The sequence below is a fragment of the Thalia democratica genome, chromosome 2 (genome assembly GCF_965202585.1).
Source record: "Thalia democratica chromosome 2, ktThaDemo2.hap1.1, whole genome shotgun sequence".
Lineage (NCBI taxonomy): Eukaryota > Metazoa > Chordata > Thaliacea > Salpida > Salpidae > Thalia > Thalia democratica.
In genome coordinates, this window is record NC_139166.1 from 27,889,280 (window position 1) to 27,899,096 (window position 9,817).

Sequence of the window (9,817 nt, forward strand, 5' to 3'; positions counted from 1 at the left end):
TGGCAACCCTGTCATAGTTTATTTCATGTAGACGCCGTTTTGACTTTTCCTCAGTCATTATCAAAAACAAAACTGTACAAAATAACCAAAAATTAGTGTTAAAAAACTAAATATATAATGCAGATTCAGTAATAAAATATATATAAATAGTTATATATTAAAATTTATAACTACAATAAATTTACAATGTTAACAATGCACATAAATATTTATCCATGGTAAAAAAATATATATACAACTAATAAAAAATTCATAATGTGTTGTAATTAGAATAGCTTCGTTGATCATAGTCTAAGATTTATTCCTGCATTCTTTTAAAATACCAAAATTGTTAACAGTTATTCTTTCATTTTTACAATTATTACAATTACAAATATGGTTAGATGCTGCTGTTTTAGCTTTTAAATGTTCTTTGACTAGTTCTATTAGTAGTCTCGAAGTAAATCCAATATATCGGATGCTCTTACCCTTAGAGCACTTATATTCGTAAACCACGTTATATTTCAATTCGTGAGATGTCTTGTCTTTGTTGCTGAAGTAATTACCTACTTTTCTTGTAGTAAAAATAACTTTGAAGTCTTCAGTATAATTGTTTAATAGTTTTTCTATTTTCTTTTTGTATTTACTTCTTAGATTTCCCATGTTAGGTTTCTGAAGTTTGAACTACTTAGTTTTTCGTTAGTACACTCTTTATTGTTGTTAAAGATCTTTCAATTACGTCATCAACAAATTTCTTTGGTTAATCATTTATTAAGAACTTCAATATTAAGTTTGTGATTTCTGGTTTGCCACAAACAGTTGTTTAGCACTAATTTTTAGTTATTTTGTACAGTTTTGTTTTTGATAATGACTGATGAAAAGTCGAAACGGCGTCTAATAAACTATGAATTTGTAATGTGTATCTCTTTGAGAAATAGTTTTTAAAAGCTCAAGTATCCCCTCCTGTATTTTATTAATTTGACGAATTGTGTTAGTAATATACACATTACACAACTTATATTTTATTAAGTACTTATATTTTCGAGCACAATTTAAAAATTATACATTTAACACAACAAGTTGCAAAACCAATTAATTTATTGTAAGAACATTCAAGCAAGTCTTTTCAGTACAATATCTACGAGAGTTACTTTAGCTCGAATAGCTTTTTTTGCATTGAAAAAATTTCAAACTTTAGTTCCAATTATTTTCCTTATCTTTAAAGCTAACTTAGATTTTATGTATTCTAAAGAACGCACCTTTGCCTTTAATTTAAAAAATCTATTGGATTAGGGTTTGAACTTAATAGTGGGCCCCTTTGAAAATCTAACGTTATTTTTAATTTTTTTACTTGTTTTAGCTTTTATCCGAAAATAAAATTAGAAATTTTTGTTTTATTCTTACTTATTAAACTAAGTTTTTATGATGGAAATACTTTTTTCCTTTAATTTTTTTTTTATGTTATCCCCAAATATGCCCAAATAAAATTTTCCAAAAATATTCAATTTTGTCATGGCTTCACTGCAAAAATATAATATTTTTAAAATAATTTTTATTATCAATATTCTTATTTAAGTAAGTTTTATGTTAACAAAATATTGATTTTTCCAATTTTTTTAAATATTATACAACCTATGCAAGTTTTACATAAATTCATAGCACTTGAGCCAGAAATTCCTCAAATTATGTAAGTTTATGTAAAACTTGCATAGGTCATATAATAAAAAAGAAAAAAAAATTGAAAAGTTTATTTTTTAAAATTAATATAAAACTTAGTTAAATAAGAATATTAAAAATATAAAATATTTAAAAGATATTATATATTTGCAGTAAAGCTATGATAAATTTGAATATTTTTGAAAACTTTATTTGAGGATATCTTTAAAAAAATGAATTCAAAGGAAAAAAAAATCTATCAAAAAAAACTTAGTTTGATAAGTAAGTTGGAAGAAAAATATTATTTTATTTTTGGAGAAAAGCTGAAATAAGCAAAAAAATTTAAAATAACGTAAAATTTTTAAAGGGGCCCCACTACTAAATTCAAACTCTTATCCAATGGATTTTATTTTTTAAGTTAAAAGCAAATGAGCGTTCTCTAGAATAAAAAACCTAAGTTAGCTTTAAAGATAAGAAAAATGATTGCATCTATAGTTTGGAAATTTTTTAAAAGTTGCCAAAAAAGTTCGAGCCAAAGTAATCCTAGTACAATACCTTGGTAATATTAAATGAAATCAAAGTTTATGTTTTAACCTAAACATTTTAAATTTGTGCTTACAAAACAGTGCTACCGCTTAGTTTTTTTAAGTATACTAAGAGTTTTAATATTAATACTATGAACTATTTTTGATTGTTTAAGTTTCCAATCGCAATATTTATGATCAAGGGTTACTAGTATGAATTATAACACAAGGTAAGTGCAATAAAAATGAAAAAAACAAAAAAAGTGACCCGGACGTGATTTGAACACGCAACCTTCTGATCTGGAGTCAGACGCGCTACCGTTGCGCCACCAGGCCTTCGACATGAAAAGTTACAGCAAGTTTATATACTTGAGTTTTTACACTGAGGTGAAAAAGTTACCATACCATGAGCTAAGTTTAAGATAAATACTAACATAAAATGTCGTACATATTATTCTTTTACCACAATTAAAAGTTTTTACTACTTTTAAGACATTGTCCTCAAAAATTAGTTTTAATATATATCTAAATATAGTTATGCAATGTTTCAAAAAAATTAATTGAGTTCATTAACAAGTCTCTAAATAAGCAGCAGCTTAAAAACTAAAGATATAAAAATGCACTACGATCGAATTTATTAAAAAGTGTTTTTATAATAAAAACAAAAATAAAGTTTTACTATAAATACTACAAATTTAGTTTATTTTAAATTTTAATAGTTTTTTCTTAAATATTTTTAGTTTTTAAAATTGTATCCTTAGATAATAAGTAATTGCTTTATTTATTAAAAATATATTATAGTTTGATTTAAAAAGTAAAGAATAATTTTAAAATTTGTGTTGATTTGATTTATGGCTTACTTGTAAGCAAGTAAAAAAGTTTACAATTTAATAAGTTTTAACCTTTCTCTAGTCACTTGTTAAAGTTTTGTAGGTTTGATCTGTTCATTAAAAAAATATTAAGTTTGTATATTTAAATGTCTTTTACAACTGCATAATTCTTTCTAAGATTTTTTGTGTAAGTTTAAAGCTTAGCTGTATGTTTTAGTTTTATCTCGTACTTAATTACTTTGTGAAGAATTAAATTTGATTATATTTTATTTGATTTGCTTATAAACTTATGTAAAAGCACTACAAAAAAGGCTCAGTAGGCTATTTTATGTTTCTTAAGTGAAAAAAACTCTATTTAGTTATATATATATATATATATATAGCAGTAGTTTGCAACTTGAAGTCACACTGAACACAAAATTGAATTTAAGAACAATACTGAAAAGTAAGAAAACTGGGTATATATATTAACTTTGTTGTAGATATAACAAGTCTTCGTGGCGCAATCGGTTAGCGCGCTCGACTGTTAATCGAAAGGTTGGTGGTTCGAGCCCACCCGAGGACGTTTTTTTTTATGTAAACAGATTGAAAAAAGCTTGTTAGTTTTTAACAATATTGATTTTTTATACTTTTTTCATCGGTATTTGATTTCGACAAAGTGATAAAGCGACCAAAAGCTGCTCTGAATTATTATTAATTGCGATATAAAAAATAATTTTTATTGTCAAATTTTATACTAATTACTTAATTTTTATTTTGTTTTTAATTAATTTTTTTTACAAATAAATAAATCTTAAGGATACGTTATTAGATTTTTTGAAAGTTTTTAGTAAATTAAAAATGTAGTATAATACTTTATTTACAAATTTATTTCAAAATATAAATAAATGTTAATGGTTAATTGCTTTACATAACTTATAGAATTATTTCATAAGAAGAGTATGCTGTTAAAAATTAATTTAAAATTATAGTTTTCAAAATCATTAATTGATATACTTAAATTGATTTCGTTGTGAAATTTAGTTTTATGTCAATACAAAATGAAGCACTTGAGGTTCAAGTGTAGTAAAAAACAAATAATCGCACGCATGCTTTAATTTATAAACTCAATATAAAGCCTACTGTCAGCGGTCCCGTGGTGTAATGGTTATCACACTGGACTTTGAATCCAGTAATCCGTGTTCAAGTCTCGGCGGGACCTCCCTTTTTAGATTTAATGATAAAAAATTATTTACATCAAATTAAACTTTTTTCTTGTTAAATACATTATAAAGGTTTAATTTATTTGGAATCCATGAGTATGCGCCTGTCACTAACTATTTATTATAGAAAATAAAATGCCTAAGTTGAAATTCGTTGAGAATTGAATTAAAAAATACATCTTAGTTGTTACTATGATTTCTTAGTAGAACTTAAGTTTAATAGACAAATAGAATTAACGTCTAATTATGTGTATGTCATAAAATAGTTTTTACTTTGACTAAATATAATTTCAGCAAGTATTTAAGTAGAATAAGTTTTAATTGCATGTTTACAATACAATATTTTAATTTAGTTTAGAAAAAATTGTCTAATAGCCACAATATACAATTACGTATTATTTTTTCATACTATGTTAGAAAGTCTGACTACCCAAGAAAACCTAAATCAAAACTTTATGAAAATGTTTTTAATTTTGAAGTTTTTGAAAAATAATCGTAAGGTTAAAAAATTTCATTATTTCTGAAATAGAATGGAATTAAGTGCTTTTAGATAAACAACTATTAAATCATCCTGTTTTAATAGGTGAAGTAATAAAATTTTCAAGTTTTTATTATTCTGTGTTCATTTATTCGCACTTTTTATTTTGAGTATAAGTTTTTCAAATAGTTAAGTAGTATAGAATTTTGATACAAGTCTTCGATAATAAGATATATTATTTAATTAAAATTTGTCTATAAAATATAAATTATTGTGTAAGTAAAATGTAAGTGAACGACACTTAAACTAAAATGAACATTAATTAAACTGTTTAATTAAGCTAGATGGAATATTTAAGTTTAATAATAACTACAGACGAGATTGAAGCTATTATAGAATTTTTAGGCAGTTTTTGATTTTTTATAAATCTCAGCTTCGTTTATATTAGATATAAAAATAACAGATTCAATTAATAATAATATATATAAATATTTATCTAACTCAAATACTCTTATTGTTTAATGTCAATTGACATATAAGTAGTCACAAAAAAATACAATTATTTTATACAGTTGTTACCTCATTATAGTACATACTGTATATATATATTCAAAATATAATGTGATTGTAAGGTAGCATGGCCGAGCGGTCTAAGGCGCTGGATTAAGGCTCCAGTCTCTTCGGAGGCGTGGGTTCGAATTCCACTGCTGCCACTTTGTTATTATATTTTTTTGTTTTATATATTGTTCAATGTCTTATTAATTACAACAGTATATTTTTATTTTGTTTAATATTAAAAATTTATTAGCATTTTTATTGCAATTATAAAAAGTGTATAATAATGAAAAATAGTTAAATGAGTATTTTTGTTTAGCTTATAGTTTTACAGCTTAACAATAATAGTTTTTAAGTTTCTCAAATCATCCTTCTGGTATGTCAACCGTTATTTTTGATGGTGGATAATAATCTACTATCATTACTATTACTATGATTACTATTTTTCAGTCTAGTCTACTCGCATAGACATAACTGAAAAATAATAATCACAGGTGATGTTTATGATGGAGTAGCACTTAAACTACACTACGCCAAAAAAACCCAACATCAAAAAAAGATTACAAAAAAAGCGTTTTTTTTAATATTTTTGTAGAAACATAAAAAAATATCTAGAACTAGATGTTTTTAAAAATATATTAATAACAAGATTATATAATAGTTTTTGAACAGCTTTTTTTCCGGTGCATAACTTATTTGAAATACTAAACCGAATACATTTCATTTTTCTTAAATTTATTTTTGTACTTTCGTAGTAAGGCTCCAAAAGTCTTGAAAAGCTGGTTTGATGGCCGTCCGGAGAAACCAATGAAAAAATACTTCTCGGCGATTGGGCAACATTTGTTGGACAATCCTGAGTGTGCTAAAATTTATAAAAAGGAGAATTTTTCAGTCTTAGTGAGAGCGGAGAACTCTTTCAACTGCATATTCTAAAAGCCTTATGTATTCAATTTTTAAGGCCTAGTTTATGTAAGCAGAAAAAGTTCGTATACCAAACTAGACTTTTTAAATTATTATATTAAGTAATTTTAAAGTAATTAGTTTCTTGTTAAACTTTATTTTAAAGTATAGTTTTAATTTTTGTCGCTTGTTTATTTTAGAGTATTTTAATTCTAACGAGTTTTGTTAGTATACCAAATGTATTTAGCATAAGCACTTAGTCAATTTTTAACATTCGATTATTACGTCATTTTATATTTTAAAACTTTAAACTTCAGTGTGATTTTATTTCAATTTGTATTCATTCTAAGTTAGTAAGATACAATTTCTGATGAGCCTTACTACGAAAGTACTAAAATAAATTTAAGAAAAATGAATATAAGGTCTTGATTATACATATCAAAGATTTTTTAAGTTATTTGGTATTTATTTTATAACTTTTCGGTTTTAAACTATACTCAAAAATAAGCTTTATTATTTCTAATGAATTTTAAAAGTTTTAAGTTATATCTTGCAAACAAAAAAAAAATTTAAGTTTTTTTTTTTGATTAATTTTACATTTAGTATTTTTGAGGTCTTTAGATATATAATACATTATTTAAGCTTAATTTAAAATTTTTATAGCTATATCATGCTGTGTTTTATAACTTTACTGCAAAAAAATGTGTTCTTTGAGTTTAAAATAAAAGGTTTGTTGATTTTTTTGAAGTATGGTTTTTTAAATGCACTAACTTAAATAAAAAATAAATTTAAGTTTTCAATAAAGGTGTCGTGATTAGTCAAATATTTTTATTTTATTATTTCAACTTTTTATTGAATATAAATTTAGCTGTAACAATATATAGTTTTAATTTTACTATAACAAGATCTTTGTACCATATAAACATAAAATAAAGTATAACTTTTAGAAATAAAAGTTATGAATTATAGTTTTTACGTAAATTAATAAAAAACGACGAAAAATATGGAAGTAGAATATTGACGTGGTTATTATTAGCAAAAACTTTTTTTGGTTTTGTAGTTAGCAGATTGAACAACAGTTTTTAATACAACTGATGTGCATGTTAAGTGCATAAATACGCAACAACAAGCTCTTTAATACAACTGGGTTGGCCGAGTGGTTAAGGCGTTGGACTTAAGTTCCAATGGACGATTGTCCGCGTGGGTTCGAACCCCACACCCAGTACCTTTTTGTAATAATTTTTACCTATAGAATAATTTATTTAAAGTATATAGTACAATAATAATTATTATTTGAATTTGTTAAGCGAATTTTTAATACAGCTATATTATGGGTTTTATATAGACTGTTATATTTTTTCTCAATAAGCATACACTTTATGTTAATTTTTTTACAGTATTTATTTTTGTAACACAACTTGTTCTAATACGTTTTTAATACTAAAATTTTTTGAATAATAAGTTTGAAGGCTAATAGTGTTTTTAACATTTTAGGTGGTACAAAAGTTAAATGTATAGAAATTAATGAAAAATATACCTGATGAATAAGTTTTCAAGGTAAATACGTTTGCGATTATTAGCATGTGGCTTGTGATGTTGTTTTTACAGAGTTGTTTTATTATATACTGTTCATAAACGTAAAACTATTAAGTCTTGTTTTTAATGTCATGATAACTTTTTCTATTTAGTTAAATATTGCTTGATTAAAAAAGGTGTTCTAATTAATCTTTTAAAAATTGCTAAAAGATCACTCCTAATTTTCTTCATAAAACTGCCTCCAGAGAGAATCGAACTCTCGACCCCTGGTTTACAAGACCAGTGCTCTAACCCCTGAGCTATGGAGGCTTGTGCCAGACTTTTATCAACAATATATAAATTTAAAAGCACTATCTTTGTACGTCGCAAGCAGTGAATTTGTTTTTGCTTACTTCCATTTGAAGATTTTAGGTTTGTACGATTAGATAGTTAAGAAATAAAATTTCAAGTTATACGATTTGAATTAATGATGTCCAAAAATATTTTTTTACATGTATTTATTAATTTATATACTTAATTAAGTTAGATGTAGTTAGACCTTTAAATGTAATTAAGTACCATCTACTGCAAGACAAATAAGTTTTTTCATTATAAACTTTATTAAAAATTTAAGCGCTTTCGGAATTTACAAACTCCCTTATCAAAAATGCTATACACTCACTGATACTAGTTAACCAAACATAAAATAAATAAAGTGAAACTAAATCATTTGTAAAAAACACAAGTTATTAACAAAAATGGATTTATTTTTTTAATTAAGACGAAATGGATTATTTAGATATATTAATAGTTACTCTTGATCCTTTATCAGGACCAAGCTGATTATTTAAATTTGGTTGAATCTTTTTAATTAGTAGAACTTCTGAAGATAATAAATCGTTATACGAATTGCACGTTTTAATAATTTCAAAACAATTATAAATGTTTTTACAATTAGTACAAAATACATAATTCGATATTTCTAAATACTGCACTGTTGGTTGGAGTCACATGTTCTTTAATTCTTACGAAAAGTTGTGTTTTTTGCAAATGATTTAGTTTCACTCTGTTTATTTTATGTTTGGTTAACTAGTGAGTGTATAGCATTTTTTATAAGGGAGTTTGTAAATTCCGAAAGTGCTTAGATTTTTAATAAAATTTATAATGAAAAAAATTGTTTGTCTTGCAGTAAGATGGTACTTTATTTTTAAAGTTAGTTTTTACATTTTAGAAGTAAAGTTTTGTGAAACAGGAAATACTTAACTTAAGCAGCATATTTAAAAAAGGTTTGAGTAAATAAAAACTAACGTTAGTATGTTCTGTATCAAAAAGATAAAACGAAACAAAATCAAAATATATTATAGAAAATTCGCTATAAGTTCAAAGCTGTAACGAAATGTACATTTTTTAATGAACTGAAAGAGTATACAAAATCAATGTTCATACGCGTCAGGCTAAATCAGTTTTTTTAACAATATTCAGGGTTGCCACACACTCAGGGAATTTTCAAGTTATGAAAAATCTCAGGGATTTTTGAATCTTTTCAAAAACTCAGGGCAGTTTTGATTTTTTCTAAAAATTTCCCTGAAATTCCCTGTATTTTAAAAAATATCAAGGAATTTTTTCAATATCTAGAATGAGATTTAGTTAATCCAGTTTCAAAATTTTGTTCAAAACACTTAATTTTATTTATTTGTAAGTGGTTATTTAAAAATTTTTTAGCCTTGCGTCTAGTTCTTCAATATTCTTAAAATTAACATTGTAATTTTTTAATAAATAATAACATTTTTAAGGATTTGACAAAAAACGCAGGGAAGTTTTAGCCACTCAGGGAAGATTTTTTGGCCTAAAGAGTGGCAACCCTGAATATTGTCAAAATTCCATTTTTCAAAGGATATTGTTTAATTTTTCAAAAAATTTCAATTTTTTCTTTTCAAAAGTTTTAAAACTTTAGAATTATTAAAATAAATTTTTAGTTTTTCTTAAGTAGATTAATTAATTGTAAATATATTTCTTAATAAAGGTTAGTTATTTGTAGCCTTTTTTGTCAAACTATGACAATATTGTCAAAATGTCAGGATTTTTCATTATAAATGTTAAAAAACTGCTGAAATTATAAACTGAATTTGAGAATCAGTTTGTTTTAACTTGAATGCATTAATGATTTGTGAGTTTCTT

The 9,817-nt window shown here is 24.6% G+C and overlaps 6 non-coding genes across 6 annotated transcripts; 4 read left to right on the plus strand and 2 right to left on the minus strand.

The window, feature by feature from the left end:
* Positions 1–2,423: 2,423 nt before the first annotated feature.
* On the minus strand, positions 2,424–2,495 carry Trnaw-cca (transfer RNA tryptophan (anticodon CCA)). Its single transcript has one exon. It is a non-coding gene; the product is annotated as a tRNA-Trp (tRNA).
* Positions 2,496–3,480: 985 nt separating this feature from the next.
* Trnan-guu (transfer RNA asparagine (anticodon GUU)) lies at positions 3,481–3,554 on the plus strand. The gene has a single exon. It is a non-coding gene; the product is annotated as a tRNA-Asn (tRNA).
* A 564-nt stretch (positions 3,555–4,118) lies between these two features.
* Trnaq-uug (transfer RNA glutamine (anticodon UUG)) lies at positions 4,119–4,190 on the plus strand. The gene has a single exon. It is a non-coding gene; the product is annotated as a tRNA-Gln (tRNA).
* A 1,110-nt stretch (positions 4,191–5,300) lies between these two features.
* Trnal-aag (transfer RNA leucine (anticodon AAG)) lies at positions 5,301–5,382 on the plus strand. Its single transcript has one exon. It is a non-coding gene; the product is annotated as a tRNA-Leu (tRNA).
* Positions 5,383–7,266: 1,884 nt separating this feature from the next.
* Trnal-uaa (transfer RNA leucine (anticodon UAA)) lies at positions 7,267–7,349 on the plus strand. The gene has a single exon. It is a non-coding gene; the product is annotated as a tRNA-Leu (tRNA).
* A 547-nt stretch (positions 7,350–7,896) lies between these two features.
* Positions 7,897–7,969, minus strand: Trnat-ugu (transfer RNA threonine (anticodon UGU)). The gene has a single exon. It is a non-coding gene; the product is annotated as a tRNA-Thr (tRNA).
* Between the last annotated feature and the right edge of the window lie 1,848 nt (positions 7,970–9,817).